Below are 15,176 nucleotides of genomic sequence, written 5' to 3' on the forward strand. Positions count from 1 at the left end.
CTCTCCAATATGCTATTCCTGGCTTGAAATGCTTTCCAGTTTTGACTTTTAAAAAGCTAAGAAACCAACCAATTTCCCTTGATAAAACTTTATTAACTGCTTATTTGATGGGAAATTTGACATTTAATGCTCTGGTTTGGGATGGGAGGGATAAGGTGGGGACTCATTCAAATCTGAGGCTGCTCACAGCAGGAAGTCATTTGCTAATTCCACTGATTTCATCAAGTCTGGAAAAGGCTTCCAGCCTTTTAACAGCTGGTTGCAAAAAATCCATCCAGATCATTCTAACTAGTATTGGCCAGTGTTTAAAAATGTCATTATGATTTCATAGACAGATCCTCCAGGACAAGGGCTTCTTGGGAGATCTTCTCAGAGACATCGTCCTTGGTGATTTTGCTTCCTTGGATATGGTGCCTACAAAAGTTACATTTTGAAAACCAAGGTGTCCCATCCTGCGGTTGTCCATGGAGTGGAAGGGATGTTCACAAGGCAAGCTAGTGAGAAATAACTCCACCCTCTCTTCTCATGTTGACAGCCCCTCAGAGGGATACAGACCTGTTTCTATGCCATCTGCCATTTTATCTGGTTTCTCCCTACCCATGTATGTGTCTGTGTCTGTCTCTCTAAATCCCTTTACCTTCTCCAAAGAGGAAAATGTCATGATAACAGGGTGTGTGGGGGTAATACAGGCTTTTGGAGTCTGCAACCATATTGGGCTGTCATCCAGCCCACCACTGATCTCGGAGGGAATGAATTCACCATCTGTAGAGAGTCCATGTCTCACTGCAGCCATCTGTTAAGCTCCTCAGCCCACTTGCACTCTGAACAATGGCAGTGCCTTCCAGAAATCCTGTAGGAGAGCATCTCTCCCTCCCTTCCTCCTTTGGGTGACACTCAGCACACAGTGCTGCCTCTGAACACAAGTATCAGTGGTTCTGCCAGAGAGACAGCTTTTCGAGGCAGAACTATTTGTGTTCCTAATCTGAGCATCCTAAAGAGCGTGAAGACCTAGGAAAAGCTACCTTGAAGTTCCTGAGACTCTGGGACTCCTAACTTCCTCGTTGTCTTTGGAAAATGGAGGATCTTGTAAGTTGCTGAGCTTACCATATAGATGGTTCTTCTCAACCCTCTGTTTGAGCAGGACAAAATAACATGAACACCACCAGCATCAGCAAAGGCCCTGCTCTTCTTTACACGGAGAAGACACTGCAGAAGAAATCTTGGCAGCACCACACCGTTGACTTCAAAGTGGACCTGATGCACAGACTGTCCCTGCCAACCATTGGTCCATGCTCCAATGGGAATCCTCTATTAATCAATCCTTCATTCCTGCAAGCACTCCTATTTGCCACTCATGCTATAAACTGCCAGGCACTGGTAAAGCAGAGTTTAAGCACTCAATGATTTCCAATGTCACAAAGGCAATCTAGATTTTGTTCTTATTAAAAGGCTTAGTCTACCGCAAGCTCATGAAACCAGGCTATTCTTTCAGACACTCTTTAGGGATGACTTAATTCAGACATCTCTCTTCAAATTCGTTACTGCCCTGACTAGTCAGCCACATCGCCTTGATAAAGCTAAGTCAGAAACTGATCTAATGGACTGGTGATGGCTTCTCTCTAAAGCCAAGGACTTCAGCTGGCCCTAACACCAGAAAACTGAAACAGCATCAGACGGGACTGGCTAATTCCCCTACTCCCACATGTCATCTTGGCTTACTTCTGCTGCCTCCTGAGAGCTGCTGCCACTTCCAAAACCATGTGATCCCTGGGATTGCAGGGTGTTCCCAGATATTGCTAGGTAATTCCTGTCTTCCTTCCACCCCCACAAACATCACTTGCCAAACTCTGGAGGAAGGAAAACTTCTCAATTAACATTTAAGAGAGGCACTTGCCTTTATTTCACAAGAACCGGGGTTTGCTCTTTTTGTTGTTATTCCACCACCTCCGTCCTTTGGTGGAGCTGAAGTGGGAAGAACCTCTCTTTTCTACTCTCACCTGCTGCTGCCTAACCTTTGCAATCGCATACCAGCCCCAGGGCAGCTGTCTCTCCAAATTCTAGCTTGGGAAATGAGGCCCTCACAGAAGATAACACAGGGGACAAAACCCAGATCTGAACTGAAATAGGGAAGGAAGATCTGTTTCCAGCAGGGAACAGAGCTTTGCTTGCAAAGGAGAGAGTCCCCTGATAGAGAAGTCTTCTGCCACTGAATTCTGCTGTAAACAGGGGAGCGGATGTTCTGTCAAAAAGCTGTCAGGGAGTCAGAAAAATATTTAGAGAAGCAGATTTCCTCCTGTGGGTGAGGAAATACTGCTCAGCACTTGACAGTGCAGCCTGGTAGCTCCCAGCCCCAGGGAAAAATACACTTGCAGCCTCTATATCCAAAGGACAGTGAGAGAGGGCAAGAAGATAAAAACAGAAGGGAACAGTCAAGTAATTCCTACATACAAGCAATCATGCCTAGGTGAGAGTCCTATAGCTACAATGCACCTACATAGAAATAGACCTTTTTCTCTGCAGCCTTCCAGGGGCAATAGGGGTGTGTCCCTAGAGAACTCAACCCTCTGCCAGCCACCACCTGCAGTGAGGCAAAGGTACATGCAGACATGAGCTGAGGGCTACTGGACATGCCTTGCTACCTTGGGAAGTACACAAGGATGTTCCCATCAATTTACATACAGATTTTTCCCAAGCCAGAGACTGAGACTAGCTCATACAGATGAATGTACTCTCTGAAGGGGACTCTTCCTGTAGGGGAAAGAACTATGCATAAAAAAAAAGGGCAGCATTTAATGTCCCCAAAAGAAATGAGGTTTCTAAACCCATCTTGGCAAATAGGACAAAACAATTGGTCTCAACCAACCTGCCAGGTAAGCAAATTGCTCTGTATTTGATAAGCAGCTCATGCATCCTGAGCGGCTAAAATCCAGGTCAAAGCTACACCTGTGTCCCTTGCTAAGAGATGCCAGTCTAGCTCTTCTCTACCTGAGACAGTGTGTGTGAGCTGGCCAGCTAGCTATCCAGGGAGGCGAGGAAAGGATGCTTTTACACTCTGCAGATGCCTTTCTGTATGCAATTTCCCTTCCCTCAGACACTTACCTGAACATCACGGTTCCCTCAGTCCTTGCAAGAGAAACACAGTTGTAAGCCTGGGCTCTGTCCTCTCTGAGCATCCGCTGTGGGAAATTTAAATATTGTCCCCTTTGGCTATCCTGTCTGTGGAGATTAGTAATCTTCTCCCTTCCCCGCCTCCCCCTATGTGGGAGCCTGGCGTTTCAGCTTCTTCCAAGCCACTGACCTAGTTTTCTCTGTCCCCAGGGACAGGTTCTGCGTCCTGGTCCATCCCATGCCGAAGGCTGGGCCAGCACAGGGGCAGGATGGACGCTGCCTGTGGATTGGTAATGCAGGCAGCAGCAGAAGCACAGTGCACACAGATTGAAAGTGGATTTGAATATGGGCTCTTGAAAAATATGAGATAGCGCACAATATGTTTTCCTCGGTGCTGTAATGTATTTCAAACAGCTCACTTCCATCTCCTGCACTTTAATTAGCATGAAAATTGGCCAGTTCCACAATCCCTTTAAATACATTCGGTGTGTTACCAAATATATTTCAAAAGCAGTTACACACAGGGAGGCCAGGGCCTGGGCGTGGGATACAAAGCACTCCCCATTTTGATCCAACTCATTACTAACCTGTCTTGTGGCCTCTGTGAAAGGAGACTGGTAGGTTTGGGATCAGTTTTTAATGGGCAAATGTCACCAGGGGAAACCTAAGCACATCAAAAGAGTACTTTTGGCTGTTGGGCTGAGGGACTGCAATAAGAAGGCAGGAAAATAATAAAACCCTCAGCTCCTCATGTCCTGCTCTCTCCCTAACCTGAGGGAGGACCATGGAAGAAGCTGTCCATTCAGGATGCTGGTTGGTCCTGGGGATAGGTTAGTCCATGGTCCCCCAGCTGTCCAGCCAGCCAGCAGGATGATTTCTAGAATATATCTACCTGCTAGAAACACAACTGGAGACTGTTGCAGGAAGGAATTGCTCATCAAACTTATACTTGGTCTTTGTAAGCTGGTGAAAAACATAGGATATCTGTCTAACCCCAGACTCAGGCTGTCTATAAGGTTGCAATTTCCAATTACACTAAGGTTTCTGGCAGGTGGTCCCCACCTCCAACCCGGCACACTGTGTGCTTACAACCTCACTGGCTCCCCCAGTGTTCAGGCCATAATGTGAACTGGGGTTCCTGGGCTCATTCCACCAGTATAGCTGCCCTGACACAACCAAGGGGAGCAGCGGACGTCTAGGGGGGCAGGAAGGTATAGAAGCTATCACAGCAGTTAGGAAGTGCTGTGCTTAAATGTTTTGTGATAACAGTCCTTCAATTAGATGATTTGTAGCTGGAATTCCCCTTTCTTTGTGATGCTCTGGAGACACTTCCTCTGCCTGGAGATAAAAGCCAGTATTGCCCATGCTTTTTCAAACTTGCTCTTGGCTCCAGATGCAAACACTACCCAACTCTGCACCAGTCTTTTCTCCTTCCATGCACTCCAGAAATCCCTAGGACTGTTCATTTTTATCACCAGACCCTCTTTCCCTCCTTCACCCCTTCCCCAACACATGATGTTGCACAGGGTGCCAGTGGGTTGCCTTGCCAGCTCATGAGGGGCTGAGGGGAATCCCAGATCCCCCCAAGGACTGGAGCCAGCACATAGCTGGTGATGCTATGAGCACCATCCCCTTGTTGCATGTGGTGAGGAACAGGGACAAGGAGGAGAACAGACTTTCTTCTACCTGCTAGAAGTTGTCATCCCCAGCCTCCTCCTGGGACTGCCAAGGAGGAGAGGAAGAGATGGGGAAGGGGAAAGGGAGAGACGTCTCAGGGAGACTTCCGGAAGCTACCGGCCTATGTCCCTGGTCAGAGAGCAATTTCGACTGGGCTCTGGAAATGCCCCAGCAACTCCCTCCTGGATTTTCTCAGTGCCTTCAGAGCTCAAGGATGGCAGAATTTATGTATTGCTGGGCTGGCGGGAGAAGGTAGGATTTGGGAAGTCTTGGGGAGGAGCTGCAAGTCCCTTGTAGCATCAAGCATCACTATATGCAAATGCAGGTAATTTCATGGAAATGTATGTAATTTTATGCAGATTTAAAAGCTATTGACTTTGTGTCACAAGATGTTGGCAGCTATGGTATTTGTTTGAGTCTTTTTCTTTCCCTATTTAAGCCTTTTTTTTTTCCTTTTGGAACTTAAAAAAAATTAAATATTCATGGAAACATTTCTATGAGTCACAGGGAGAGACTACATCAAGCTGAAAAGTTCAGATGTGTATACAAACTTCCTCAAAGTGCTTTGGGATAGGAAGTGGGATTTGAGAGTGGGCAGTTTTCAAATGCAGTCTGCAGAAAAGCCTTTTCCACCATAACTTAAATTTGAGCTTATGGGTGACCCAGCAACTTTTCTAAGAATAAATGAGGCTGGCTTGTTCTTGTTTAGTCAGAAAGCATCAGAGAAACTCTAAGTGGAAAAGCAGAGATTGCTCCAGCTTTTAGCACAGAAGCCAGTCCCAGGAAGCAAGTGAGGGTTTTGCTGTTGCTTTCTGCAGCTTTCATTGTATTGCCTGGAGGTGCTCATTATCGAGACACGGAACAGTAAAGGAATAGAAGGGATTTGATCGTCCATGAACAAAATGGGTGTCAAAGCAGAGGATTCATTCCTTGTTTATTTTATGCCCTGGTGTATTTGTGGGGGTAAGTGCCCTTCTCTGGAAACTACTGGATAAGACTTAGACCTCTAGATATTTCAGGACAGACTGCTTTGTGCAGTTTTAAGTGACCTATAAAACTATGACAGTGGCTTATTGGATCACTGCTCAGTTGGTGCTACCTATGTGGCAGAGAGGTGGACTAGATGGTCCCCCCACTTGCAGGCCATTCTCCAAGAAAACATGGGGACCTCAGGGAGTCACTTTTTTACGGGGGTGTAAGGGCCTGAATCTTTTTGGCCTTGCAGGCTTGACACAGAAGTCACATATTTTTAAGAGGTGATTTGGCAATGGCTGACATAATTTTTCTGAAAAGGCAGTAATAGAAAGGAGGTCTTTGCAGCTGGTTGAATTGATATGAGTTAATTTTCTCCCATCTGAATGTTTGTTTTTAATGATGCTGGAGATATTATTCTGTTGTAAGACTAAAGTATTAAGCACGGCTGGAACTCTTGGCCGAATTACTATTTAGCTCCTAAGTAAATCTAATGAAAAGTAAATCATGTACACCCAGACCTTAATAAAGTGTGGGTTCACTATATCCTTCTCCCTTTGGTTAGAATATTATGTACTGTCTGGCATAAACCTTGAGCTTAAATAACAGAAAAGATTGGCTAATTAAGTTGTGTTTCTTTTTTTACCCTCTTGATTCAAGAGGTGTCTAAGCCCACACACTGTGACATTTGTCCTCTTTTGACTTCCTAACTGGTGAGGCTTTTTAATAAGTTAAGGGATTTGCATCTGGATCTGAACTTGAGACACTCTGATGCTTGGGAGAGAGAAGTCTGTGGTGAATGGTGTCAGGGTGGAACAAACTGCTAAGTTTGGACTGAGATTTTGCCTCATATTTCAAACATCCTAAGTCCAGTGTGATTCAGCCTGTACTTTCTGATTGAAGAAATTGCTTAATTTTTAACTTCATAATAGATAGAAAATGTTCTAGCCATGAAAAAGCTAGCTTTTGTAAAAGCTTGTAGTTTGGTGGGTTTTTTTTGTCTCTATTGCCATGGAAGTTGCCACAGCATTGACCTCCTGCCCCTGAATTGTTCTTTGTTTCAGTTCTATTTTTTTAAAATACTTTTTCTGTCATCAAAAAAACTAAAAACAACTGTCAGAATATTAGTTGAGGATAAGTCTCTGCTCCAGTGTTTTCCAGAATACAGCTCAAAAACAGTGGTTCTGAACGGTATGAATCTCATCACCTACCCTAATAAAGAGCTAATTCTGAAACATACTGTTGTCATCTTCAACAGCTAGTCTGCTTCTGCTTTTTTGTTACTGTAAATGTCATGAAATCCTTTCTTTTCTGTTTGAGGCTACCTGCAGCTGCCCATTTCTATCTGCTGAAACTTCTCAGTTTCTGCCATCCTGTCACACAATTCAAAAAATAAAATAAATCTAGTGTCATATTGAAAACATAAGGGCTACATGTACCAATTATTTGGCCAGGACATCATAGTGCACCTTATATGTCCCAAAGGCTTTGTGAGGTGTTTTCCTACATATTATTAACAAATGGAATCTCCCATACACTAAATTACCTGATATGCAGATGTCATCCCCTTGAAAAACCTTATCTTTTTCTTTTTTTTTTCTCAAAACATCTATAAGTTGTCATAGTTCTATATATGCAGCAGCAAGACAGGCATCTCTTGTCCTGCCTTCCTGATATGAGTCAAATTCTAGACCTCTTGCTAGAGCTCTGCTGTGGACACAGGATGCCTTCCAGGAGCAGAAAAGTCTTTTACACCTTTACAGCTGGTCATTGTTTGAGGTAGGCTAACACAGAATGCATCTGCAAGAGACAGGATCCCCCAGCACCACAGAGTACCTGTGGGGAAGTGGAGAAATGTCTGTTTGAGAAGTGATTCAGAAGACACTATCAAAAGGAAAGGTAACAGCCAAAATAAAAACCGCACGCTCTGTGATAAAGGCTGCTTGAAGCAGAAATGTCAGGGGTTTTGTGGTTTTTTTTTACCACTGTTCCTCTTGTCTGTATTTGAATACATGTTAGTGAATGTGGGTTATTTGTTTTAAAGTCTCTTTCTTCCTTATCAAAGGCTGTCTTCTGACTTCACCCTGTGTTTTTGCTGGAAAGCTGCATTTAGTAATGTAAATGTGATTCTTCCCTGAAGCAGCTGCAAAGAGTGGCACAATTCTGTCTGTGCTTGCATCAGTAGCACACACTAGCACAGAAAGAGTGCGATTGATGGATGGAAGGGATGGCTCAGAAGATTTGTACTGGGTTGTGGCCCCACCCCTTCATCTCTAGGACATCAGCTTGCACCCATCCCTGGATGAAATTCAGTTTCCCAGCTAGAGGAGCAGAGCAGGACAACTCAAAGCTAGCAGGAACCAGTGAACAGAACATGAGGACAGAATAAGAAGTTGGTAGGTCTACTGTAGCCTTAACAAGCTTGTAAGTAACAGCACTCCTCTTTTCTAGGTCTTGGTATGAATGCAGTTAAATGCAATGATAAGTTTCTCCCTTGCATGTAGTTCCTTGCTGTGCAAAGAGATAACGAAATTTAAATGATGGACCCAGCCTATCAATCAAATTTTGAAGCCTTATTTATTTGTGCTCTGAAGTGATTCTTTAAAAAAACAGGCTTGTCAGGTCTTACAAATTTGAAGAAGACTCCTCTGCCCACCCCCATCCCTGTGCACCCTCCAGCTTGTCCCATACCTCATATGCCTCCAGTGCAGCATCCTTCAACCTCTCCATGGGTGCTTTTTCGCTCTAGCCTGGGGTAAGCTGATGTCACTGCACAGGGCCAGAGAGCACAAGGGGGTGTTACATGTGGTGTTGTGGTCTTAGGATGCACGCTCCCAAATATATGGTCCTGCTGCACCACTGCAACACCTTTGGAGGCCACACAAAACCAGAACTGTAGGTACTATAAAAGATCTCAGAAAGCCTGGGAGAACCAGAGACTAAAAGGGTTAAAATCCCCTTAGTCTAATTTCCCTACTCCTTGTTTTTCCCTAGGGAAATCAAAGCCCCAGGGATTTTTCAAGGCCTACATCTGACTATAAGAATTACGGGGGTTTTGTTCTCCCTCCACTGGGGGAATGGAAACCATACTATGAACCTATGATTAATCACAACAAACCAGCAGCTCATGGCTAGAATACTAACTATGGAATACAGAAGCAATGCTTTTGTGATCAATCTGCAAGGGTGTTTTTTTTAAAGGGGGGGAAAAAAAAAAGCCCTGCCAAAAATGTGTTGAGTATTTTCAAATAATGAGTACATTCGAGGAAATTTTGATTTTGCTCAGGGACCATCTGCGAGCAGAGAAAGGGACTAAATTCTTTCAGCAAATTACTGGCTGCAAATTATTTTCTCAGCACTAGTTACGAATGTTGGAACTGCACAGCTGAAAATGTATTATTAAGCTGAGAACTTGGGATTTAGGGACCATAGATTGTGAATTCTTTTCTTTTAGGTGTTTTTTTTTTTTAAGCGTCCCATGGCACAAAAGATACCTTCAAATGGAAACATCAGGATGTTCAAAAGGAGCACCACAAGCTACTACCCCACTATGATGGACAACCATAAATTTTAGAGCATATTCATGTGGCAGCATCTGCAGATGTGTAAGGGGCGGGCTTTGCTTACAAAAATGAACTATCTGCGCTGCTGACATAGAAAGATATTGTAAATAAAATCTGCTTAATGGATTTGAAGCAAGAGAATTTGGTGTTTAGGAGCTCAGCCAGTTGTTCAGCTCTGGGACTGCTATGGCTGGCATAGCCCTCAGATGGGTACTTAATTGAGGACTGGTCCAAAGTTACAGAGTGAAGTGGAAGTTTCTTTGCTGGACCTGCAGGCGGCAGCCATTTAATTTCACCAAAGTGGGGGAGCGAGATGGATGGTGGAATTGCAACATGTGCTCCATGGGTTATCAGTTTGTTGGAAGTCACTCTCAGGCTGGATGTAGCTGCATCACACAGGGGGATGCCCACTGCACAGCCTGCCCATGGCTTTGGTGCTGACCATCGTTCCCAGAGGCAGTATCTAGCAAAATAAATCCCCGTGACTGTCCACACCCAGGATTCAGATTTTTGAAATATGGGCTTGACACGGAACTGGAATTAAAGCCCAGATTTTTTAAAGATGTTTTCTATTAGAGAGTGTTCTGGGGAAACGACTTTGTGTGCGTATTTAACCCTTGATTCAATGTGTATTTTATTTTGATGAAAATGAAGTGTCTTTCATTTAAACTTTTTCTGTTATGTAATGTGCTATGAAATATACTTTCTAGAATTATATAATGAAAAATAATCTTATGAAGGAAAACCAGAGATATTTCCCCCCCGCCCCCCCAGCTTCCCCCAAGAAATTCTGGTTAAATTGACCTAATTTCATGTCACTTTTTGATTCCAGTGGAACAGCAAGGCCTGCTGTATTAAGCCCTGTAATCACTGCTCGCTCACTTTACTGTAACCAAAAAAAATCAGATTGCATGTTGTGAAATAATCCCATTATATTTCAGTTAATTGAATCTAGGAATACTTTAATCAAGCTGGACATAGACCAAAATGCCTGCTTGAAGACCTCAGAGATGTTCAGATCTCAATACAAATTTTTCAGATTAGTTGGAGCCTTGGAACGTCATTTCCAACTCTTGAAGCTTGGGCTGAGCTCTGATGGGTAGGGAAGAGGAGGCAAAATTATCTCACCTGCCTTACCTGTGATTCCTATGCCTTTCTCTAATGTATGTGGTCTGTCTACCATCAGGGACAGGAGCCTGGACTTGCCATAAAGGATCAGACTCAATACCCATTTCCTAACCTAACCAGGTCTAAACTGGTCTCCTGCAGACTGAAATACTGAAATGTGAGCCTAAATCCAGAATTAACACTAATTTGTAATCCTGTGCAGGTGATGGCGAGAATTACAAGCAGCATTCCAAGGATTGCTAGTTCAGCCTGAGATTCAAGAGTTATTTGAAGATTACATTAAAATGGAATTCAGCAAGGTTTTATGAAAAGGTTTCATTTTGAACTACTTGTATTTACTGCCTGTCAACCCCACTCTCTCCAAAAGTCCAGATACCTTTTGGCATTTTGCTTTTCTCTTTTTCCTTTTCTTCTCTTTTCTTTGTCTCTCCTCTTTCATGCTCTCTCTCTTTCTTCTTTTCTTCCCTTTCTTCTTTTCTTCCCTTTCTTTCTTTCTTTCTTTCTTTCTTTCTTTCTTTCTTTCTTCCTTTCTTCCTTTCTTCCTTTCTTCCTTTCTTCCTTTCTTCCTTCCTTTCTTCCTTTCTTTCTTTCTTCCTTCCTTCCTTCCTTCCTTCCTTGCATTCAGAGGAATGGACCTCTGAATTTCTTCTTTCCCTACACTGGATTTCAAGTGCTGAGACGTTTCTGATCCATTAAAGACTTCATGGTAGGAGAATCATTTACTGATTCAAGGGACATGCATAAAGATAATATTGATACCAGTAATAGTATACCCATGGGTTTGAAGGAAACAATACCCCTTCTGGGACCTTACTTCTGCACCCCAAGAAGTTTCACTCCTGTGAAACAATGTGGAGTCTCCAAAAAGAGTGAGGAAGAGGCAGAAGCTGAAGCAATCACTCAGAACAGTGTGAACATGCTGGGAAGAGTAGAAAAAGAGAGGAGGAAGGAACGAGAGCAGTCATGAAGACAGGGGAATGTTGGAGGCAAGGGGAAAAGGGGAAGAGTGATGGGAAAGATCAAGAAGGGAAGGGGAAAAGGCGACAGCATGTGGGCATGAGAAATGAATGTAGAGGATGAAGAGAAAGCAAGGGGGTGTGTGTATGTATGGTGGCAGAGATTAAAAGAGTCAGTAACAGAAAGAAGTGAAGTTGTCTAACATACAGAGATGGGAAGTGACATGTTTGCTTGAATTCCGGGGCTGCTCAGCCTGGCTGCACTCTGGTTTCTGCCTTTGATCAGCTGCATGGCAGGCTCGTGTCAGATCAGAAAGCAAATGAGATGATAAAGTAGCTGAAACTGCAGTGAGTTTAACAGCAGCAGAGTGGCAGGGGGTGGGAAGGAGGAACTGTTGAATGAGGCGAATGCTCCCTGTGCTTTAATTCATAGAGTTCTGGTGGTGAATGCAGCTGCCTCCCCTGCTGAGAGGTTGCTGATGGCCAGAGAAAGAAGCTCCATTGCATTGGTCACGTACAGAAAAAAATCTCTACGTGCCGGTACCGTTGTCAGCAACGCTCTTGCTGACTGTAAGCCTGGTTGAAGAATCAAAGAGGGTTAGTGGGCTGATGGAGCAATTAAAAATATCGATGCCTGCTTTAGCTCTGCCTGCTTTAGCGCTACTTGCTTTCCAGCTTTTGGGTCTGCTGTGGCTAGCAGAAATGCAGGCAAATGTGAGAAGCTTTCCCGTGGCTGGCACTCCTCAGCTATGGATTAGGGGTAAATGGACAGAAAAGGGAGGCTTTGCTCAGGGGAGAAATGGTGACTGTCTCATCGGCCATCTCAGACAGTCCCTGAGGTTGACACTGTCTTGGGAAACCCCTGTTGTCTTGGAGGAGGGGAGAGCTTGATCTGTGGGTGGAAGTTCAGGTCTGTGGAAAGAAAACAGAAAGGACAAGGATTCTCAGCAGCCAGCTTGATTCAGCCACATGCTGGTTGCATTGCCATTTTTGGTAACTCCTGGTGCAGTGTCCAAGCACAAGCCTTGGAGGCAGGGCCCAGGTCTGAGATGGAGTCAGTGGAGCTAATGGGAACTGCATGGAGCTGGAGGTGGTGTTTTCTGCAAGATGAAGCAGGGGGGGTTATTGATCAGGGTCCAGTTGACAAAGTGTAGGGTGCCCAGAAGGCATTACCTTACTGGTTCCATAAAAACCTCTTTCCTCCAGTGTTAATTTACTCTGCCTTTTCTGTTCAGTGTCCTTGAGCTGAGTACCTAAAGGTGATCCGTGAGAATATAATCCCTGTTGCAATGAGACTCACAGCTGGCACACAGATGCATGGCTATGAAAAGAAGATGCTAGGAATTAGGACTACTTGTCCCACAAGATTCCTCCTCACCTTGGAAAATCCTTGTCTCCTCCCAGCGGGGGAGAGCAGGTACCTGTCCTGGCGTGGCTACTGATATGCCAGACAGATGCTCTGAGAGCAGGTAGTTTCATGTCTCTTCCTCATTTATCCCAGCTTGTAAAATGGGGTTGAGATTTCCTATTTTTGTTCCTCTGCAGAGCATTACATTGCTTCATTTTCTTGGTAGCAGAGTATATTCCAGGCAAGTCGTGTCCCAATTCAGGAATCCAAGTGCTCTAAACACTTCCTGGCACAGATGCTGGGTTTTTGACAGCTCCATCATGCCATTCCCGGAGTGAGGATTTCTACAGCGATGTTCTGGGGGCGGAGGTTGAAAGAAGTTTAGGATATCACAGAACTAATTAAATGCAAACTAGGCTGCCTGCAGAAAGCCGTGTGTGCTCGTTGCTATGTTTCTGGCAGGAACAGACTGGGAGAAGGGGGGCTGAGGGGGTGCTGTTTGTTTTTTCAGTTTAAAATGAAGATGCCGACAAAAGTTCTGGTTACTCACCAGCCTTTGAAATGTGGATGAAACATGAATTCTTGCAACCATAAAAATAAGAGAAGTGAGAAGAGGAGGTAGAGTTAGAATGGATGAATGGATGGATAGATTAGATAGAAAAGGGGAGTAGGGGGTTGCTTCTGTTTGTATTCATACATTGTTATCTGTGCCTTGACAGATGCTTTGCCTTCTAGATCACCCCCAATTAATATGGAGGTTTTGTGCTCTCCTTTCAAAACAGTTCCTTGTAAATTACGTTGAATTAGAAATCTTCAGAGCACTTGAGGCTCGACAGAAATGTAGTGTGCCTATGCCAGCTCCCCAAAAACAGCAGAGAAGTTCACCAGGGGCCAGCAGGATTTGTTTTCCTTTGTGAGGAGAGAACTAAAAGAACTAAATGAGCATGCAAACACATGTGCATCCAGGCTCACTAAATCTGTCCTTATTTCATTAGTCCTCTGCGGGTAATCAGAGGACATGTTAAGCACAGCTTTCAGCAGCTTCACCTGAGCAACACTTGGGGGGATAATTAAGCACTTGCCTGAGAGAGCTAAGAGAGAGGGAGAAGAAAGAATGAAGGACTTTGAGACGGAAATGAATACGCTAACTGGGATCACTTCAAGAGTGAAGTTGGCTTTGAAGAACATCCACTGAAGGTATTTGACCTGCTAGAACAAACGCATTTCTCAAACACCCATGTGGAAATCAGTATTGAACTACCTGGGGCTGATTTCAAGTAAATCCCTAGGAAAAAGAGAATAGACCAGTTCAAAGAATGGGGTTTCAATGATGACATGACATGCTTTAAACATTGTCCTGGATCTTGACGCAACCTGGCCAGTGATAGAGGCCAGAAAGAATAACGATAGGCAGAGGCAGCATAGGACAGGGAAGGAGTTGCAAGCACTACTCAGTCAAGTATGCTCAGGAAACCCCATCAAGCAGAGGACAAGTTAGAGCTGTACCAGATGGTTTGAGATCCATGAGAGTGGCAGCTATAAATGTGGGGGGCAGGGTGCCAGGTGCATTGAATAAGGATGGCCAGGGCCAGGATGATTTAGAGACAACGTGCCACCTGTCACAAGCAAGGAGTGGCTAGCCAGCTGGCAACCTCTGCCATGACATCTCAATGCACGTGTGTTAGAGGGTGAGCACTTTGTGCGGGTGGTGAGGCAGGATGGCATGCCAGCAGGCAGGGTTGCCTGCTGGCTAGTCCAAGTACAAGCAGGGTGTGCTGGTATGCCACAGCTGACCTTGCAGTTTCCTCTCAGTGCTGAGGAGTTGTGTGCATTGACAGGCTGAAGAGGCATGTGGCGAGGGCAGGTCAACAGTCCAGGACTCCCAGGAAGAGTTTTTCTGCCTCCCCTTGCTCCTTCTGCTGCATAGCTGGCACTGCTCGAGTTCCCAGGATGCAGTCACAGATCCTCACTTACCCCCAATGCCTGACTGTGGCCCTCTGATGAGAATGTGAGTGGTGGCAGTGTCCCAGCAGGGAACTGGGAGCCCAGAAGAGGGAGAGAATAGGGTGGTTTAAACTCATGGTTGGCATGTCCAAATAGTCTGGGGCATAGACACAGCTGCAAAGGGCTTCTTGCCACATGGAGAAAATGTTAGGCTGGCACAAGGCATTACAGAGGGTGGGAACATTTCAGAAGAGCACAATGACTCCTGCCTTCCCCAAAGCCCCTAGCAGTCCCTTCCCCAAACTCTCCATCGCTCACCACTCTTGCAAAGGCTGTACCCATTGCACAGACTGGAGCCAGCCCCTCCCTGCTGGAAACCTCTTCCCTCTAATGATAGTGCCCTGCTCTAACGAACGACAATTTCTGTGACAGCACAAAATAAATGGGGAACACTCTCAATCTGAAGTTTGTATTGAATTA

The sequence above is a fragment of the Numenius arquata genome, chromosome 1, assembly GCF_964106895.1.
Source record: "Numenius arquata chromosome 1, bNumArq3.hap1.1, whole genome shotgun sequence".
NCBI classification, from domain to species: domain Eukaryota; kingdom Metazoa; phylum Chordata; class Aves; order Charadriiformes; family Scolopacidae; genus Numenius; species Numenius arquata.